A 23,037-nucleotide genomic window follows, 5' to 3' on the forward strand; every position below is an offset into this window, starting at 1 on the left:
CCAATGTTGATGCAACACATGCACCAACCAATCACCAAATGATATGATCCACTTCATATCATCACGTGACCGTATTGGTTCATCGATCTTGACCTCACTTGCTCTTCACCGTTGCCTCGGTCCATCGGCGCCAAGTCTTGCTCAAGCTTCACCGTCACACGCGGTCCCTCGCTTCAAAGCCTCCGACTTGCCCTTCACTCTTGCAACCGGTCCATCAAGCCAAGCCTCATCTTGATCTTCTCCACCTTGGTCACATGACTCCATGTCATGTCTCATATGCAATGAGCTCCTCCATCATCACATCATCACCTGTGGACTAATCTCCTGTGTATCTCACATAAACACTATTAGTCCACCTAAGTTGTCACTCAATTACCAAAACCAAACAAGGACCTTTCAGCTACCCTTGGCAGAATTCTCTTACAACAATAGTTACCAAGAAAGTATCCAAATGGCTCCTTTTGAAGCTTTGTATGGCCGCAAGTGTAGAACTCCTCTAAACTGGGTCGAACCTGGCGAAAGGAGGTACTACGGAATTGACTTTGTCGAAGAGGCCGAAGAACAAGTTCTCCTTATCCAGCAACACATGAAAGCTGTCCAAGCTAGACAGAAAAGCTATGCGGATAGAAGAAGAAAACCACTTGAGTTCGAAATAGGTGACTTTGTGTACCTAAAAGTATCGCCCATGAAGGGTGTGAATCGCTTTGGTGTAAAAAGGAAGCTTGCCCCTAGGTATGTGGGTCCCTATCAAATCATCGAGAAAAGTGGCAAGGTAGCTTACAAAGTACAACTACCTCCGGAACTAGGAACCGTTTTCCTTGTATTCCATGTGTCTCAGCTCAAGAAGTGTCTTCGTGTGCCCGAAGAGAGAGTTGAAACAAGAGATATCAAGTTACAGTCCGATCTATCCTATGAAGAAAAACCTATACAAGTTCTTGATGTCAAGGAGAGGGTTACTCATGGGAGAGTGATCAAGCTCTTTATAGTTTTGTGGAACCGTCAAAGTGATAGAGATGCCACTTGGGAAAGGGAAGACTATTTACAAGTAACTTATCCCTCATTCTATGAAAAATGGTACGTCTTTCAAACCTCGGGACGAGATCTTTGTAAGGTGGGAGGGCTGTAACACTCCTAGTGTTAGCTTGCATGTTAACCATGAGCATTGCATCAACATAAGCATCATCATGATCACTCATGAGCATCATACCATGATCACATGCCATTTGCTACATGTACTATGTGATTAAATTGCTATATGACTTGCTATGGTTGATTGTAATGGGTGACTAAGGCATACAAGTGTACGTTGTCTTCCAAAATACTTTAATCATGTTTAGAACAACATTTTGAACAAAGTTCATGTTGAAGGTTTTGGGCCAAAAATGTCTCTAAGTCATGGTTAACCCTAGGTTGACCTAATTGTCCCCCTAGACCTTCTTTCAAAGATGTTTTATGAAAATAATGTTAGAGACCTTGCATGTAAATGACACCTAAAACAAAGTTGTAGTAAATTTCATAAGCTACAAAAGTTATGTTGATGACTTTTTATGAAAAAGCTTAGAACATCTCCAAAATTCTCTCACAAGCCAAAAATCAGGGCTGATTTCACACTTAGCCGAATTTGGCTAAGTGTTGAGTCACGCAGTTTCGACATAGGGTGATTGGGAGCGATGTAGTCTGAAATCCAGACCGATTTAGACTTTGATCTTGTAAACAAACTTGTAGAACTCGTGTAGCTCTATCCAAAGGATCAAATCTGAGCCAAAACCATCGATTGAGCTGAGAGTAAAACGTTGCTGAAGATCAGGTTTCAGTCGTCGGAATCGAGCGATTCAGAAAAACGATTCAGTTTGGACAGTCACCGTCCGCCGCCGCGTGTCCGGCCAGGTGTCGGCCGTACGCCGTCGACGGTCCCTCCTGTCAGCCCCGACGTCGTCCACAAGACGCCACGCACCGTGTAGACGCCTCAGACGCGCCATTCGCCCCTCCAGAGCGCCACATTGCCTCCGCCTTCGTCCATGGCGAGCTCCGCCGCGTTTCGGCGAGCCTTCCCAGCCGTTCCTCCGCGTCTCCGGCCGAGCCAGCTCGCCTAGAGCTCCGCCTCGACGTCCTCTACCTCGACGTCCACTCCATTCCCTTAGCCGAGCACCGGTGAGGTCGCATTGCCGACTTCGTCGCGAGCTCCACCTCGCCGGAGTTCACAGGGTCACCGGGAACGTAGCCAGACCTCTCTGGTTCACCTCTGGCCATGATTCTTCTTCCTATAGCTTCGCCTTGAGTCGCTCTTGCTCGTCCGCAAGCTCTACCGCGTCGCCATTGCCTAGATCCGCCGGCGTAACGCCGCGCAGCACCACCGCTCCGCCATTCCCGACGGCGAGCACCCTAGGGTCCAGTAGAGCGTGAGTAAAGTAGGTCACTGAGTCCGCCTTGATGAGAGTAACATGTAGGTGCCCTTGGATCCGACCGAGACCTCGCCGTCGTCGAGTTTCGCCGGCGACGAGCGTCTCCCCTGACTCTGTCTCTCTGTCGCGTGGGTCCCGGGTGTCAGTCTCTCCTCTCTCATCCCTGGTTTACTATTTTGCATAGCCTGTGTTGTTTTTGTAAAATTCATATCTGGAGGTTTAGGGATCCAAATGAGGCGATTCCAATTTTGCTAGGTTCCTGTATAAGTCTAGTTTTTAATAAAAATATGAAACATGTCATGTTTGTGTGGAAATAAATAGATATAAATTAATCTTGGTTTATTAGGAGGTAATTATATCTTGAGATCTGTTGATCTGCTGCCCTGCAAATTTATTGTGTTGTTACTTATGATGTGAATAGGCTCTGATAAATTTATCATGATTTTTGGAGGTCTGATGGTGAAGTTATAAATATTTCTTTCTTAAATGGGAGTTTTTTGTGGCATTTTTAATAAATAAGTTATAAATCCTTTTGTGGTGAAACTTGCTGAGTGTTGTACTCATGTGTAAACAAATCTAGGAAAAATCTGAAACCTGCTGTTTGACACTTTTTGTCAGGGTTTCACATTTATGCCTTGCATGCCTTTGCTAGCTTGTTAATTTTGTATCTCACAAGCTGTATGTGCAAGTGCCCTGAAAATTTTACAGTAAACTTGTGTTAGCATGAGTAGCTTGCTGTAATTTTCTTAGAAGTTTTGGAGCACTTGGGATGCATGTTCATTAAATCACCTTGATAATTAAATAAATGGAAAAGGTGATGATAGAAATGAGTTTAGACATTGCCATGATGTTTTCTAGTGTTTCTTAGACATGTTTTATCTACTGGTGCATTTGGATTGACCCTTTGATACATTCTTGTTATGTTCAAAATATTATTTTTGCTATTTATGCCTTTCCTTGAGCAATTCTGTGTAGCTGATAGCAATTGAGTAAGAACTAATTGAAGATGATGTTTTCTGGGAAACGTATCTACAACAAACTTGTAACTAACTTCCTGATCTACCTCGTGTCCAAGTTTCATGACATTTGATTGTGTAGTTCAAAAGTTATGAATGTTACAAGTAGCTTCTGCAAAGTGCTTGCTCTCTGGATTTTCCAGGACAGCCAGCCAACTTTGTATGTTTTAGCTTATTTCGGTTGGGAATTATTCTGGGATGTCTAAAAGTGAATTATAGACAATTTGCTAAGCTTTCCAGAAAGTATTTACTTGCGCTCAAGTTATAGCTGAAACTTGTGACAAGTTGGTCTGTCCATGAAAGCAGTGACTGAATAGGAGTAGCTATGATTGTTTAACTTGTCGAGTTAGCCTCTCTACCAGAGAAGAAGTATGCACTTCCTTGTTATTCCATGATTCACTTAATCATAGGAGTTTATACCATGTTATACCTAGTTTATGTTCCTTGGCTTCATCATGACATCATGCATCATATGTGCATTCTCTATACTCATCTCCTTGTCATGCATACATAGGTGTACCCAAGGGTGTGACTGTGTTGGAGTTCGAGCTGCCGGAGTCGGAAGGTCAACAAGGGCAGCCACCTCAAGGAGCTGAGGAGGAGGAGGACTTGCCGGAGTGTCCCGACCATCGCCCGTCCACCTACGTCGAAGGCAAGCCCCGGAGCATTATAAACCTCCTACTATTTTGCTATCAAGTTCAGCTATCAATCGACTATGGTTATATATATTGTTGCATTAAGTGCTAGGCGTTGCTATGACACCCTTGCTGCATGATTAACTACCTTGTCCACCTTATACCTTACCTAAGTAGGTTCAGGATCGAAATAATGCTTAGCCATGCTTAGCTCGGTAGAAGTCGGGTGATTTCCTGTCACCTGCGAGAGATAGGTGGATGCTGATCACGGTTGGCTATATTTGCTATCGTGGAAATAACCATGCACTAATAATTAACTTGAGACCGGGCGGGAAGACGATAGTGCAGCAACAAGGCATGGATGTCTTGGGTGTGAATCTATCCCCGTCTGTGTCGGTTAAGGACCGAATCGCTGTACGTCCCCGTGTCATGTTGAACGCATGCCTATCACTTAGTTGTCCGGATAAGTCGTTCCGACTGCGAAGCCTACGAGTGCAACTCAGGCCGGATACCCCGTTCTGTATCAGTGTGCACCCCGGTTTGTAGTAAGGATGTGCGGGGAGTCAATGGCGTAAGACTGAGGTGTCAGGTTAGAGTCCTGACCCTGGCAGATTGGCGGTCCCTGGGGGTGCGGCGCTGGACGGACCCGCGAATTGGTCCGGAGTTGTGCTAAAGGTGATCCGAGCTGCCCTCATGAAGTATGCTTGGGTGAGTGTTAGGAACACCCCTCCAGCTGGATAGGAATCGATTTGAATCACCGTCTCTCCCGGATAGTGAGAACTTGACTTGGGCAGCGGCAACGTAGAATTCACTAAGTAAACTTAATGGTTATGATGATAATGTTGATAGCAAGGTGATAATCCGGATATGGTTATTATTGTGATGCTTAAATATTCAAGTGTATGCTTAGAACAGGTGCTAATCTAGTGGATAGTTGTTAAGTAATGAACCTGCTGCTGAAAATTTATAAATGGGTTACTTACAACAAAGGCTTTTTATGCAAAAAGGTGAGTCAACTAGTCCACAAGATCAGCCTTGCATACTCCTTGGTGTTACTTTATTTCTGGTTTATGACGGGTAAGTCTAGCTGAGTACCTTCTCGTACTCAGGGTTTTATTTACCCCTGTTGCAGATGATGTCGTTTATCACGGCTACTGTGCTAACTGTCATCATCCGGCTGCGGACGATGAATAGATCATGGGCATGATCATCCTCTTTATCTTCAGTTGTGCTTTTGTTGGGTTGACTATGGAACTGGCATGTAATTAAACATTGTGTGTGATGTTTTAAAACTACTTTGTTTCCGCTACTAATCTGGTTTGTAATAACCTCTTTTCAACTCTGATGTGATGTAAAACTATGTTCTGTGATGAATGTATGTAATCTGTGGTGGTGATGCTTGATCATGTACGATCTTGGTTGTATGTTGGTTGAATCGAGGTCTTTTGAGATTTCGTCGGACTACCGGGTTTATATGGGTTCAAGTCCATTGGCTTGACCGCCTCCGTGGTCGCTAATTCACTTGAATTCTTATAAATTGGACGGTTTTGTTACAGGACTCTTATCGGCATCTTTTTAAAAACATCATACTCAGTCCCGGATACACTTTAATCTAGCCGATAGGAGTGTTATCGGCATTTGAACTTTTTATGCATCGACCCATATGCTTGGGTAGTATTTCTTCAGATATTTTCCGTTCAAAGCTCTGGGAAATTCAACTCCTTCGAGAGTTTCCAAAATATAAGCATTACCAGGAGCAGACCGATTTATTCGATAAGGACCTTCCCAATTAGGAGACCACTTGCCAAACTTCGAACTTTTCGTCCCAATCGGTAAGATTAGTTTCCACACCAAATCTCCATCGGCAAACTCCTTAGCTTTTACCTTTTTATCATACCACCTAGCAACTCTCCTTTTATTTTCTTCTATACTCATCAAAGCCTTCAACCGATGCCCTGCTAGATCATCCAACTCATCTCTCATCAAAGTAGCATAGTCATCGGCAACCAGCTTATCTTGAAAAGATAGTCGTCTGGATCCGGTCTTAATTTCCCATGGTAGCACTGCATCGTGTCCATACACCAATTGATAAGGTGAGACTTTGGTCGACCCATGACACGCCATCCGATAGGACCATAAAGCCTCACTTAACAATGTATGCCACCTCCTAGGATTTTCTTCAATCTTTCGTTTGATGAGTTTAATAATTCCTTTGTTAGACGCCTCGGCCTGCCCATTGGCTTGAGCATAATAAGAGGAAGAATTCAACACTTTAATCCCCATACCGATTGCAAATTCATCAAACTCCCCTGATGTAAACATGGTACCCTGATCGGTAGTAATTTTTTGAGGAATACCAAATCGGTAAATAATATGCTTTTTCACAAAATCAATCATATTGGCTGATGTTACTTTCTTCAAAGGAATAGCTTCAACCCACTTGGTGAAATAATCAGTGACAACTAAAATGAACTTATGCCCTTTGCTTGATGGTGGGTAAATCTGGCCGATCAAATCAATAGCCCATCCCCGGAACAGCCAAGGTTTAATAATAGGATTCATAGCCGATGCGGGTGCCCTTTGAATATTGCCAAACTTTTGACATCCTTGACATCCTTTGAAATATTTAAAGCAATCTTCGAGTATGGTTGGCCAATAATACCCGTTTCTCCTAATCACCCATTTCATCTTAAAAGCCGACTGATGTGCTCCACATACTCCCTCATGGATTTCTCCCATCAAACTTTTAGCCTCATCATCACCTAAGCATTTGAGAAGAACTCCATCTATTGTTCGATAATAAAGCTCATCCCCAAGGAGTACGTACTTAGTAGCTTGAAACCTAACACGCCTCTCAGCCTTCTTAGATGGATCCTTTAAATAATCAATGATCTCCTTTCTCCAATCATCGGCACCGATTGCCGATAACGTGTTAAATATCGGTTGATATCCCGAGGCATGCTGAGCCAACCGATTAGCCTTCTCATTATGCAATCGAGGAACATGCTCTAATCAGAAATCCTTGTATTCCTTTAATAGTTGCATAATCCGTTCATAATAGGTTATCAAGACTTCGCTTCGGCATTCATAAATCCCAGCCAGCTGATTTATAACAAGCATAGAATCGCCGAAGATTTCAACAACATCAGCATGAACCTCTTTTAATAATTCCAACCCTTTGATCAAGGCTTGATATTCAGTTTGATTATTGGTTGACGTAGCAACAATCGACAAAGAAAATTCATACTTCTTTTCCTGAGGAGAAACTAATACTATACCGATTCCTGTCCCCCGGTCACACGTGGATCCATCAAAGAAGAGCGTCCAAGGAACAATTTCCAAAGTACCCGTCATACCACAATGTTGAGTCACGAAATCGGCCATAACCTGCCCTTTAACTGCCTTAGCCGATTCGTAACGTAGATCAAATTCTGACAGTGCCAAAATCCATTTACCGATTCTACCACTCATAATCAGCATAGATAACATGTATCGGACTACATCATCTTTGCATATAACAGTGCATTCGGCCGATAGCAAATAGTGCCTTAACTTGATACATGAAAAATATAGGCATAAACATAATTTTTCAATTGCCGAATACATGGTCTCAGCATCAACTAGCCTTCTACTTAAATAATAAATCACACGCTCATTCCCTTCAAATTCTTGAATCAAAGCCGAACCAATGACCATCCCATCGGTACAAATATAATCTGAAGGACTTCCCTTGCTGAGGTGGAATCAAAACTGGAGGATTTGTCAAATAATTTTTTATTTCATCCAAGGCTGACTGTAGCTCTTTTCCCCATACAAACTCTTGATCGGCTTTCAATTTGAGTAAAGGACTAAAAGCACGAATTTTACCAGAAAAATTAGATATAAACCGCCTGATAAAATTTACCTTGCCGATCAAAGACTGGAGTTCAGTTTTGTTGGTAGGAGCAACTATCTTGTTGATGGCATCAATAGATCTCCTACTAATTTCAATCCCTCTCTGATGCACCATGAAACCAAGAAATTGCCCTGCCGATACACCAAATACACACTTGTTAGGATTCATCTTTAAACCATGTTTTCTTGTGCATTCCAACACCTTTCGCAAATCGGCAAGATGCTTTGTGAAATCCCCAGACTTAACCACCACATCATCAATGTAAATTTCTACCAGCTTGCCGATGAACTCATGAAAGATAAAATTCATAGCCCTCTGATAAGTAGCACCAGTATTTTTCAGGCCAAAGGTCATGACTATCCATTCAAACAGCCCAACATGACCAGGACATCTAAATGTGGTCTTTGGAATATCTTCTTCTGCCATGAATATCTGATTATATCCTGCATTACCATCCATGAAGCTTATGATCCGATGTCCAGCCGCAGCATCGACTAGCAAATCGGCAACTGGCATTGGGTAACAATCCATCGGTGTAGCCTTGTTAAGATTCCTGAAATCAATGCAAACTCGAAGTTTCCCATTTTTCTTGTAAACTGGAACGACATTAGAAATCCACTCGGCATACCGACACTGCCGAATAAATTTAGCTTTGATAAGTTTAGTTATTTCGGCCTTAATATCAGGAAGAATAATAGGATTACATCGGCGAGCTCGCTGCTGATGTGGCCAAAATCCAAATTTGATAGGCAACCGATGTTCAACAATAGATCGGTCCAAACCGGGCATCTCAATATAATCCCAAGCAAAGCAATCTTTATATTCCTTTAACAAATCGGTCAACTGTTGCTTACACTCAGAATCTAACTTAGCACTAATAAAAGTAGGCCTTGGCCTATCACTATTACCTATATCCACCTCTATTAAATCATCGGCCGAGGTAAACCCCTGGCCTAATTTTCCATCATCGGTGAACCTATCCATTAAAACTCCTCATCAGAACCGACTGCTTGGATCGATGGAATCTCGTAATCGACAATCTTGAGAAAATCCTTTTGCCAAATCTCCCCTGAAATGCATCTGGTCCTTTCATAAGTATCCGCCTCTGCCGATGCTATAACATATGAAGAATCTCCTGGGACAATCTCAATCTTGTCACCTACCCACTGTACCAAGCATTGATGCATTGTGGACGGGATGCAACAATTGGCATGGATCCAATCTCTCCCTAGTAGTAGATTATAAGCACCCTTTCCACTAATAACGAAGAAAGTTGTCGGCAAGGTTTTGCTGCCGATGGTCAACTCGACACATATTGCTCCCTTAACCGGAGACACATTCCCTTAACCGGAGACACATTCCCTTCAACTCGACACATATTGCTCCGCATCATATCAGTCTTGGTCAAGTCCTGATCTCCTTTCCCAAGCTTCCGAAAGACTGCATACGGCATAATATTGATAGCAGCCCCACCATCAACAAGTATCTTGGTCATCGGCTGCCCATCAACCCTGCCTTTGACAAACAGAGCTTTAAGATGCTGTCTTTCATTGTCGCTAGGCTTTTCAAAGACAACCGTCATCGGATCCAGAGCCAACTGAGCTATTTGGTCGGAAAAATCCATCTCATCATCACTAGTAGGCGCAAGGAACTCCATCGGCAACATAAACACCATATTAATATCTACCGATGGCCCTTTCCCCATAGGATCTGGCTGTTGCTGATCTCCAGACTCAGTGGAATTCTCTCCTTTGCTTAGCTCTTCTTGCCTTTCATGCTGCAGCCTTCTTTTCTGTGTCCTAGTCAACCCTTCTGGACACCACGGAGGAAGTTGCGACTGCCTTACCGATGGGCGATGATTTTCCCTTGATTCCACCCGATAAGTATTAGCATCCCTACAAAATATGAACTCATCAAGAACTCGTGCATCTGCCATCTCCTCAAGCTCCTCTTGGTTCTTGGGAACATATCCGACATGGTCACTAAGTCTGTCATGCACACTGTGTCTGCCCCCCAACCGATCATGAACTGAAACTCTCCCCCTAATCGGCCCATTGAACCACCGATCATTGTCTTGATACTGCCGATTGGGTCTATCATACCGATCATAACCGTTGCACTCAAGGCAATCTCTAATAGTAGGCAGTTTGATGTTTTGCTCACAACAGTGGATAAAGAACGGGCAGTTCCAGTGATCCTTGTGCCGATTCCACTCTTGTCGGCGCCTCTCTTCTTCTCGTCGATGGTCCTCCTGTTGGCGCCGATACCGATCCTCTCGCTGCTGCCAAGTTTCCTGATGCCTTCTATGAGTAATCACAATGCCAGATCGGGGAGGTCTTCCTGAGCTAGTTCTTTCCTGGATCAAACCTTTGCCCATGGCATCGGTGGCAGTAATCTGGTGTCGAGGATCTACCGATGCACTTCTTTCAACTGCTTCCAACGTCAGAACTTTGGTCTTTCCCGTAGCATCCAACATATTTGTAGGGAAAGGATGTTGATCGATCTTCATCGGCTTCTGAGCTTTAGAATTGTCAAACTTAATTCTCCCAGACTCTATAGCCGATTGCAGCTGTTGCCTAAAAACCTTGCACTCATTTGTGCTGTGAGATGTTGCATTGTGCCACTTGCAGTATTTCATCTTTTTTAATTCTTCAGCCGATGGAATCACATGATTGGGTGACAACTTGATTTGCCCTTCCTGAAGTAGAAAGTCAAATATCCTATCGGCTTTGGTGATGTCAAATGCAAATTTCTCTAGTTCTTTATGCCCAAAAGGGCAAGACATCGGCTTCTTATTTTTTACCAACACTGCCAAGCCGATGACTGGTTCTTCATCAGAGTCTGAGCTTGCTGCCTCATCGACAAACGACACCTTTTTATTCCATGCTCTCTTGGGTTCAAAAGGTTTAATATCTTAGTCAGAAATCCTCTGCACCAAATGACTTAGACTCTCGAACTCTTGAGAAGCATACTTGTCTCTGATATGTGGCAACAATCCCTGGAAAGCCAAATCGGCTAGCTACCGATCATCCAGAACAAGACTATAACACTTATTCTTGACTTCTCGCAATCTTTGCACAAAACTCTCAACCGATTCATCATTGCGTTGTTTCAACCTGACTAAATCTGTGATCTTCTTCTCATGAACTCCAGAAAAGATGTACTTATGGAATTGTTTCTCTAGATCGGCCCAAGTGATCACTGAATTAGGAGGCAGTGAAATAAACTAGGTAAAGGCCGATCCAGACAAAGATGATGAGAACAGGCAAAACCTTAACTCATCTCTGTTGGCAGCTTCTCCACACTGGATGATGAACCTATTAACATGCTCCATAGTAGATGTATCATCCTGTCCAGAAAACTTGGTGAAATCTGGTACCTTGTACCGATTTGGAAGTGGAATTAAATCATAGGCAGGAGGATACGGTGTCCGATAAGAGTATGTGTTGACTTTGGGTTTTATCCCAAATTGGTCTCTCATTACTTCAGCTATCTTATCGGCCCAATAAGCATCGACATCTTGCCGATGAGGTGGTTGTGGATCTGGCACCTGTTGATAAGCTTCCACGTGTCTCTGAGGTGCACGATCTCCATGGAACACTGGATTAACCATTGTATGCTGACCACCAAGTTGCTGACCAAGATTCATCGGCTGGTTGATCAATCCTTGATTCTGAAATCCAGGTTGCACTAGTCCCTATTGAAATCCCGCAGCCTGATGATTCTGCTGAGGCATCTGTGGAAAGACAAACTGCCCCGTCCATCCACTGTTAGCATTCATCGACATAGGCCCTGCCGATGACTGGTAATTAGGCATCATCATTGAATTGACATACCCTGGCTATGTCATAAACCTTTGCTACGTCGACATTGAATCTGCCGATGCATTAGGCATCTGGAACGTTGGTGCTTGAGAATTCCTAGTAAAAGGTCTTGCAGTAGTAGTCGTAGAATATTGGGGATTCTAATTCATCGGCGTATTTGGAGGCGCCGATGCCATAGGAGCCTTGCCTGTCACGTCAGCCACTTGAGATGTTCCAGGACTTTTTGCCATCAATTCTGGGGGCATACCATAACCCCACTAGTTGGGAGGAACAGATCCTGACATTGCCGATGCCAATAAATCCGTAGCAAGCTTGATTTGCCCGTCCGATGTTGATGGATTAGTCATCATCGGTGTAGATTGTGCATTTGTCATCCCTAATGTTCTTAGAGGGGAAGTAACTTCTGCACCCGCAACGACCGTAGTAGCCGATGGAGCTGTAACCACCGATGACCCTGGCTGATGATAGGCAGGACCCACATAAGATGGTGGTACTTGTCCTTCTTTGAAAGTTCTTGCCATAGCATTGAAAACTGTGTTGGACAGTACACCAGATTGATTGATCAGAGCACGGTTGACAGCACTATCAACCATCTCTTGCAATTTACCAGGATTGGCTTCAAAAGTTATTTGCTGAGGTGCCGGCAATGCTTCCTTCTAGATTACCCCGCCACTCCTGTTGATACTGAAGGATTGCAAGCATAACTGCTTGTAGTCCTCCATGGCTTTTGCCATAGCTTGCTTCTGCTCATTTCTGAGATTGGCTTCCGTCACGGGGATGACGTTTTCCAAGTCGAAATTGGTGTTCGACATGTTGATCTTGATCTTGAATCTCTGTCCCACCGGGCGTGCCAAAAGATGTGTTGGTGCAAAAGCTAATCTGCAAACACAAAGGGCTAATACCCGATTCAAACGTTAAGGCGTGCCAGCCGATTTGACCTTACAATCGACAAAGGTGGTAACTCGAACACTTTGGTCCCGACAACAGCGTTCGCCCGGATGTCACGGCTAAGAGGTGCTCACGCGGAACTTGAGAACATGCTGAGTTTGACTCGATGAATTCCTAAGAACTCATAGTAAAAAGAAAATATGACGAAGTCATCGAAAAAGTAGATGCTGGAATATGAGTAAAAACTTGTGTTTGATTGATTGATAGATGTCTCATTACATTGCCATGGGTCTATATTTATACCCTGCTCAAAAGAACTACAACTAGACACGACTAGAACTCGAATTTCAAATTAAATGGAATCCGTATTCAAAACAAATCCTAATAACTAAGGAAAACATTAAACTATCCTCCATAACCGATCGGTACACTGCCATGAGTCAATCAGCAACCTCCGCGCTTTTCTTCAGAGTCATCGGCAGACTACCTGTTACAGCCATCGGCAAACACCGGCACTGGTCATCGGCACGAACACATCACCACTTCTGGACTTGGTCATATTCGGTTGCTTCCCCATCGGCAACAACCTTCATCGGCAACTCCCATGTAGACTAGTCACCATTGCTCCATCTGCCGATCTACATTTCATTAACTCCAGGTGCGTATCAAAAGATACATGTCCAAAAACGGTGTCAACACATGTGAAGTGTTGTCCAAAATTGAGTCTAGTTGCACACTTGCTTGCTTCCATGTAGGCCCAAGGATCCATGTGCTAAGTGTTTGAACTGTTGAGAGCAAGCACACTTGGATCCAAGGGTTGGGATTGACTCCTTGGAGTATGCCATGGCTCATGCCATGGAGGGGAGCCCCTGGTGGGCCAAAACCCCGGTCAGTTGACCTAGGTTATGGGTCCCACAGGGCTCATTTCCTTCTTCCCTACACTGAACAAGCTAAGAGTACAAGTGGAACTTTATTAGTGATAAATATGTTCATGTGATGCTTATCTTCCTTCAATCGAGGACTGTTGATGGGATTTTGAGTACATAGAACTGGGTCCTATTTCCTATCAACAAGATCCCCCCAAGCTTAACCTTTGCTCGCCCCGAGCAAACAATCAAGATTTGGTTCGATCGGATCAGGTATTATCACTAAGTTAACATCTTAATAGTACTAAGTGCACAACAAAGAACTTCTTGAATGGAAAACTTAGAAATGCTAACACACCAATGTTACTTTAACACCCATGGGGCTTATAGCATTAACTCACTCTTTGGATGTTGAGAGATAGAACAGCTTTGACTAGACATCTACTTTTCTCATTCTTTAGCAAGTTTCACGCTAGAGGTTTTTGCTAATTTTTTCAAAAGAAATCTTAATGTTCCTCATATGGTTTCTCTCAAGCCACTCAAGTGGTGTATAAATCCTTACCAAGCCATATGAGTAAGTTGCCTTCTCTATGTAATCCTACTATAATAAATGCTTATGTGGAGCTCAAGGTAGGAACAAGGGGATAGCATACTTACATTGCATATGTTGTGAAGTCAAATCTCGGATCCTTGGAGGAAGAGTAGTGTCATGCTTGAGATCAAGATATATATGTGGAAAGGTGGTATGAGTATGATGGCTAGATGGCTCCTTTATTTGATTGTGCTCTGTCTATATTTTTTTCTATTGAGACAAGGCAAACATTTTTTCAAGGACTTGATGATGTCCTTCCTAACAAGATGATTATTTTTGTATAGCCTTTGCTTTGTGTCTCATCTAACATTTAGCTATTAGAGAGAGAGGTTCTACACTTAGAGCATGGAGCATCTATATTTGGTGGAATGAAATGGAATGGTATGGAATGTTGCATACTCCCAGTGTAAGAGCAGCAGATATATGTGGATGGTGTGGATCTTGATCTCACTGAGCATGACAAAACTCTAAACCAAGGGTCAACAAGAGTTGACAACTCTCAACATAAGTGAGCAACCTATGTGCTAGATTTCTATCATGTAGAGCATATATGGCTTGTGGTAGGAATTTAACACCATTGAGGAACAATTAAGTTTTTATTCATCTTTAAAAAATAAATTCTCTAGCAATCATGCATGCTTAGAACAATAGTATAGATCTCTTATCTTAGCTATATCATGTCTCACAACAACTTAGACTTTGTTTTAGCACTTGCAACCCACTAAGTGTTCAAGTTCATGATGGTTAAGAATGCTAAGTAACCCATACTTAGAGAAATGCTAAGTTGTAAACAAGTACTAGAGATACATTAACTAGCAATTTCATCATCATTTCCATAGGAAGGATAGCACACATGAAGCATATATATAAAAAGGAAATAAAGCAAATAAATATTTTTTGGATTTTTTTATTTTATTTTATGCAAGTAGGGAACAAAAAATGAAATAAAACACGAATTAAATTAGGGGGTTTGGAAACTTACCTTAGATAAACTTACCTTAGTGGGGGAGAGAATCTCCCCCAAGCTTGCCTTCTTGCTCACTGGGGTGGTTGATACCCAAACCACTGGTCCCATCTGTACTCACTCTCAGCTTGGAGGCTTTGGGCCATGTCCAAGTTCTCTTGCATGAGCTGCAAGGTGGTCTGCTGTTCGATGTTGATGTTCTCCATATCGCTGATGAGTGTCTCCATTTCAGATGGTGGTTGGCGCCTCCCCCTACCATGAGGGCGAGGGGCGCGCGTTGCTGAAGACGTCCTGGAGTGATGAGCTGTTTCCATGGAGTTCACCTCATCCTCCTCTTGTGGTGCATAAGAGGGACCAGCTTGCTGTTGAGCAGCATGGGACCGTGCTCTCATCATCTTGTCCGTCCCTGCAACAGGGTTGGCTCTATTCTCTCTTCCTAGCCTCAGGGTTAGTGATGAAGTATTATACAACCAAAGGTCCTCACTGGGGAGAGAGACCTCAATGGGATGGTTCCCATAAATCATTTTAAGGCCATTTTTGGGATCTCTCTTAATCAAATTAGCACTCTTAAACATCTGCTCACCTAAAATAGATCTATCATCCTGGATGTACTCTACTTCATTTGTTTCAAGCAAACCCATAGATTCAGCAATTCTAGTAATAAGTGAAGTAAAGCATAGGGGCATGCTAGGTGCAATGGAGGAAATCTAGAAAGGTACTAGCCACTTGACTGGTGAAAATTTGATTTTGTTTACCATGGCATAAAGGATTTGCAATTCTTTACAGCCTATATCATCCATGCTAGGACCAGGGAAGAGAGTAACTATGATCCAAATGTACATGAATCTTAAGGTTGGGTTATGGATTTGGACAGGTCTACGAACACAGAGATTATTGGAGCAAGTAATGAACTTCTAGAATTTAGCTAAGTCAAAATTTTGCAAAGCATGATCTATGTTTAGCTCACAATCTTGATCAAAGCCTAGACATGTACTTAGCTCACTCCAAGTTAAACTGTAATCTTTGTTGAACATGCGAAAAGTTACTCCCGTATCGTTTGATTTTAGTGTGGCAAGAAATTCTTGAGAGAGTACTTTTATACCAAATTTAGGAACTTGCCAAAATACAACCCAACCAATGGCATAAAATACAGTAGGAAAGTCGGTGCTCATACCTGATTGGTCCAAGAGTTGCTCGTCAAAGACAGCGGTGTGGTTGAAGCCGCAAGTGCGAAGGGTGTAGAGCTTCCCTATCTCCTCATGAGTGAGCAAGAGGTTGTTGTGGGGCTCCAGTGTCCTATCAGCGGGGATGAAGGGAACAAGTGTGTGTAGTTGTTCCTCCTTGTTGGCAGTCACTATGGAGGATTTTATACTGCCAACTTAGACTAAAAAGAAGAGGAATAAACATATTTAAATCACATATGCTTTTGCTATTGACATAGTCGCACTTGTACCATGGTATTTTGTTTTGCAGGATTTATAATGTGACAAGTGGAAGAAAACAATAAAATAAAGAAAGCGCAAAAGACGAGTTCACAAGTGCGCAATCAAAAATAAATAAGAAGCCCACCTTCAACATCGAACTGGACCCAATCGTAACCGAAGCAGCAAAGGAGGTCCAGCAGGGAGCAAGCCACGTGAAGGCGGTGGCCAGGTGGGGCCCACCAGGTTGTGGGCGCACGTGGTTGCGGGCACAACCTTGGTGGCGGCAAACCGGCCCCACCTTTCTCTGGCGGTTGCATGCCGCCATGCATAGGACGGTTTCATCTACTACCATGTTTAGATCCCCCGAACCGTCCTAGTTGGGCTATAAATAAATGGCTCCCCCTCATTTGTAAAACACACATCATTTGGAGTCTACATTTCCTCACACCTCTCACTTGTATCTTTAGTATTAGACTAGTAGTAGAGCATGGCAAGAGCTACCAGGGAGAGCTTGTCTCCTAGGAAGAAAGGATCCTCTTGAGGTATGAATCATAATCAGTCTTCTTCCATGAGCAAGTTCTTGTTATCTTTATACAATTGTGCTTATGAACTAGAGTATAGTTATGTCTATATCATGTTCATAGTATATGAACTAGTTCTTAGTTCTTGTGCTATGTTCTTGATATATTCATCCCTGTTCTTCATCGTTCATCTAACTTATATGAATAGAATTAGAATTAGGGATGAGATGATGGTTCACTGGGCCGTTCTGGTTGCTCTTAACCTAGCCTGTCAATCCGAAGGGTTGGGGTCCGTGGGGGTTAAGAGTTGTTTCCAAATACATGAACATGGTGTTCAGGTATGCAGAGATCATTGGATATGCGGGTATCCCACGGGCAGAGGGGTAGGTGGTAGGGTGGTGACAGCCCTGTCATCCTTCGTATTCCCCCACGTTCGGTTATTCGGTAGGAGTCATGTAAAGTCTCTATTTGCTGGCAGACCAACTATGGGGATCTCCCTATCATCTCAAACCTGATCCTATCTCTAGACATGCTAGTTAGATGACTTACTAAGAGTTCTTAGCACACTTATATACGAACCATGCCTGCTCAGTAGTTATATTCTTTTATTCTTTATTTTATCTTTTATCCTTGAGGATGACCCAGATGTGTGTCCACTATCTTCAAATATCATATCTTACCCCTGTTTACTCTATGCCTACCATGCATTTTAATAAGTAATCATGTTATAAACTTGCTAGATATAAATGCCTTCCTACGGGAATTATAAATACGACACCCATTTACGGGTTGAAATGCTACAATGATAGTTCTGTGCGCTTGCAGATTTATTCTTATTTCATACTAAGCTATCGATTGGCGTACCTAAGTACCTTTACTTAAGATTGTAATCCTTGTGCACTCACCCGGTGTTGACACTTGCTAACACCACTTGAATACTAGGTTGTCATCCCCAGCATGGCACTAGAGTGTACTATGGTATTTATACGCACACAGATAAATCCGCAAGCGCACGGATACCATTGTAGCTTTTACCCGGTTAAAGGTTTTATCGTATCCACAGGGAAATGGGAGAACTGATCTACGCTCTAACTTAACCTAGATAGATAAGTAAGTGTAAATAGGAAAGATGGTAGAATTGAATAAGAACAATATTAAAAGTAAGATAACAATGGGTGATAATATGGGAATAGAGAGTAGAGCAATCTAGTATATGGGCGATGGTAGGAGAATAGAGAGGATAACTATGGTTTCTCTACTTCAAAGGGGTATGTCTATGTCTGGGACGAACCATGTGATAAGAATACACCACAAAGGATGCTTATCCATAGGCCGATAAACCCTACCCGTCCTGCTAACAGGAGGTGGACTACAGGGGACCAACATAACTGTCACCTACACGGCCTACCACACGATCCAGCTAGACAGGGGATATCCACAAGTAATCTAGGTCTAAGCACCACGCTTACACCTATACTACAACTCTAACCTATAGGGTCCTATAGATTAAAAGTACTCAAAAGAGTTGTGAACCAGAACATACATGAATAGTAATTGCATAATGAAATAGAAGTAGATTACCAGAGTCATCCCATGAGCAAGCTTGATTAGAACTTGATCATGGCGAAGTACAACCGGAGGAAGAACCGACAGGCCGGCCTCTCCTCCAATCCTCCCTCGCTCTCCATCTCGCTACTATCAAGATCTACTCTAGTTTAGAGATGAGAGGAGAGCTCTCATCTCCAAACCCTAGCTTTTGCTATGTCTATGCAGAGGAAAGGTTATCCTTCGAGGGCACCTCTCAACTCTACAATGAACTTTTTCTCCTCCAAGGGCGAGGGGGTCTGCTTATATAGTCCCCTTAAGTGAATCTGGGCCGTCGGATCTAACCGACATTGATTGAACGATTATCCCTGATCCTTTAGGTCGGTGGAGCGTAATCCGCGAGACAGGTCCTGATTGGACTCTAACTCAGGGCGGGCGCCCTAGGGGGGAGGGCGGGCGCCCTGCCCCCGGGCCCGATCGCCTTCCCGTTCGTTCCCGTGGCTTCTGGAGTCTTCTAGATGATAGAAAATTGCGTGGCATGTTAATATCTCTATGTAAACCCGACATGTGGGCCTTTCCTCCATATTTCCTGATAACCCCCTGCAGAAATAGACAAACACCAAAACTCATGGAATTCTGTCAGATAAAACCCAAAGTTTGGGTGTTGGTTGTTTTTGGACCCTTTTCTTTATTTATTTGATGATTATATTTGGTACTTAAGGACCGTCAACAACTCCCCCAAGCTTACCTCTTGCTCGTCCCTGAGCAAGGATGGACTCAAGAGTTTCTGCAGTGGTTTCATGCCTTAAAAGTACACATGCGTTCAAGCAAGATCTCATCTTTGAGTTAAAGTAAACTGTTAAGACTTAAAACTTACTCATTTTACCTTTCACCATGGGGCTTGCAACCGTCACTTGTGTCTCGAGCAGTTAAAAGATAGAACGGTCAAGTCAAGCGCCATGTCTCGTATTCTTGATCAGCTATAGCTCTGGAGTTTTTGCAGATTTTCAAATAAAACTCAGAGATTCCTTGTATGACTCTCTCAAATCTCTCTTTTGTGGTATTTCTGGATCCTTTCCAAGGCAGTAATAGTATATGCCTTCTCTCAAAGTATGTGGTATTTTTGGTATGAGGCATAGTGATATTGCCTTCTCTCTCACCCTACTCTAATAAGGTTTTGATATCTGGAGCTCATAGGTGGGAGACAGATAATACATACTTACAAGAAATTTATTGCATAGTCAAACCATGGATCCAGAGAAACAAATCAATAAGTCAAATCAAGATGTGCATGTGTGGCGAGTGAATGGTGTATGGTGATAACAATGGTGAAAATCTAATTCTACTTTTTCTCTTTTGAGGAGATACATACCTTTCTTGCACTTGAAGCTTTTTGAGGGGAATGAGATGCTCTATATTTTCTTTTTCTTTTCTCTTAGGTGGGTATCTTGTACCCCTAATTCTACTGTCGGACACTTATCCATTTTTACCTCTCGTCTCACTTTTTCTTTTCTTCGAGGTTCCGGGCACTTGCCCCTTTTTATTTCCTCTTTTTTTTCAGAGCACTCACCCTCCTAGAATAATGTAGCAAGTGGTAGTAACCAAAATATCTCGAGCATTTATTTCACGGGGAATAACAAGGATAGGAAATGTTTTTGGCTATTCTCTCCTAGATAGGAGTAGAATCATTTTAGGTGAATCTGGAGATGGAAATGAGTGGATGTGGATGCGTACTTCCAGAGTAGAAGTAGCATGTATGAGTGAACGTGCAAGTGAATCTTGATTTTAACCGCATGACAAGTTCCTAAGGGTCTACATAACTTGACCACACTCAATGCTCATAAGTAGTAAAAAGTAAATATACGGTTCATAGTCTAATAAGCATGTATATGTGGCAGTGGTAGGATTTTAAACTCTCATCATAAAGGAACTCATCATGCAACATTTTAATGATTTTCAAAGATAAAATTCTCCAGAATTCTAGCATCTCTAGGAGCAGATAAACAGCAGCTCAACCTTCCCATATTATATCCGTTAACGACTTAGACTTTAGATCAAGTACTCTTCCCACAAGTTTAGGTTTAGAGCAAATCTTAATTCATAATAGTCATATCTAAACTTGAGAGAGAATTCAATTTTGAGAACTAGTCATGGCAGAGCAACTATTCATCATTTCCATGTGAGAGCTTATCATGAGGGTTCATAGCGAACTTTATTCATTTATTTATTTAGCAAACTAAGCATAGATATATATATATATAAGCATAAAATCTTTATTTGGGTTTTTATGATTATGCATCTTTTTATTATTTGAGTAAAGTATAAACGCGAGTAGAAACACTTAGCTGGATAAATGTGGGTGCTCTCCCCCAAGCTAGATTTTGACGTAATTTCTTCTGATGTAGCTAGCAGGTGGCGGAGGTGTATTTGAATGTCGGCAGCACCCTGACAGCGATTAGGATGTCCTCCGTCTCCTAGTCTTCTTTGATCCTTGAATTCTGTGGAGCTCAAATAGACAACAAAGCTTTGTGGAACTGGTTAAGTGTTAGCATAAAATCTCTTTGCCTTTATCATGTTGAGCTTTCTCAAATAAATATTACTCTCTTTGGTAGGATCGTAAATTTATTTTTATATTTTCATTTTTATAGGATAGGAATATTTTTAGTTTTACGCCACCACAGTGGATGTACTTATGGGTTTTATGCCACGAGCATACTCACATGGGGCTTACTATTTTTAATATTTTTAATTTCTTTTCAAGATAGCATGATTAACTAACAAGCTATTTAAGGAAAGTAAATAATTTAAAAGGAAAAGGGAATGCAGAAAGGATAAATATGGATAACTACCGATTTTACCTTTCGGCGAGGGTTCAATGTTTTTAGGCCTTCTGAACAAGACTTCTCACCGTGTTCATTCTTTAGGTGCGTCATTTGATTCTTGTGTGGACCTTGACGTCTGCACCTCTTGATACGGTGTCACCCATGTTCTTCGTTGTCTAGCTGTTCAAAGTGCGGCGTTGGCAGTATCTTGCTCAGTGTGTTTGTGCTCGTAGATCCAGGTCCTTCACTTGGTGGAATCTGGGAGTTGTAAAACTCCACCATGTTTTGCTCCAAGTGTACCTGCTTATAGGGACAAGGCAGAGATCAAGTGCATGGGCCCTGTTGGTGGAAAACACCAACAGAACCAAAAGTGTATTTGTTCTTCTCTAACCTTAAGCATAGTGAGCAAGGCAAAGTTGATGGATAATAAGATCATGAGTGTAGTATTTAAAACATTTGTCAGATCAGATCACTCAACCTTATGGAAAGATAATCTATCTATGTATATGTCTTTTTTCTTTATATCTCTCAAAGATTGAATGTGCAACATTTTAGCTCATATAATTAGGAGTGTGGGATCATGGAGGTAGTAGTAGGAACAAAGATTAAAGGACTAAACATGCTGAATCAGTTGGGTTGGTTAATTTGGAGTTATAAATCATACATGTTTGTCTCTTTATTTATGTGAACGCCAGAACCAAGGAGAAGCTTATAAAAGTGATAGTCACGTACCTTAAGATGTTACCTTACTTGAAGAGTGATGGTACAATATCACCTTGTGGAAGCTTTCCTTTCTTAGCGGTTGTGCATCGTGTTTGTGGCACCCTCCATGGATCATCTCTTATGAGCTACATCTTCCTTGTGTAAATTGTTAAACTTGATGTGTCTCTCTCTTTGTCTCCAATGTGAGTTTATCTCAGGACTTCTCAGGTCGATATTGAAAGTTTTCCTGCAGGGGTTAGTCCGACAAAATATACCAATATCTACTCAAGCAGTTTTTAGTTCAGCAAACCAAACTAGACTCCATGTCTAATCAGATTAAGGAAGGCTATTTAACCCAAGCACCATGCTTAATTTAAATGCCAATGGAAGTATGTCGAGTACTTCCAAACCAACACTTGCTAGTAAAAGGACAAAGGTAGCATGACAGTATTTATAGAGATCCACTTAAGTGGAGATGAAGTAGTGTGATTAGTATTTAACAAATTGAGCATGTCTCAAAGGTAGGGACAACCAACATAGCAACATGGCAAAGGATGTTTTTATGTAAAGTACTCCCCAAGCTTGAATTTTGCAAAATTCAAGTTTGGATGAATTTAATTCAATGTTGTATGATGATTGGTTGGACATACCTTGTGCTTGTCATTCATCCAATCTTCTTGCTCCATTCCTAGAAAGGTTAGTGATAAGAATACCCGAAGGAATATTTTTATAATTATCCTTATATGCTCAGTACACAAGGTAATGTTGCAAATAATTAAAAGCTCATGTTACGATCTAATCAGTGCTTATTTTAGGACACTAAGCTTGTCCTTGCGAAACCATCAACTTATGTCAGCAAAGTGGTTTCCATTCCAACGCTGACCTATATCAAGATCAACTCAACGAGATCTGCAATATTTATTATAGACATATGCATCGAC

The sequence above is a fragment of the Sorghum bicolor genome, chromosome 7 (assembly GCF_000003195.3).
Source record: "Sorghum bicolor cultivar BTx623 chromosome 7, Sorghum_bicolor_NCBIv3, whole genome shotgun sequence".
Taxonomy (NCBI): Eukaryota; Viridiplantae; Streptophyta; class Magnoliopsida; order Poales; family Poaceae; genus Sorghum; species Sorghum bicolor.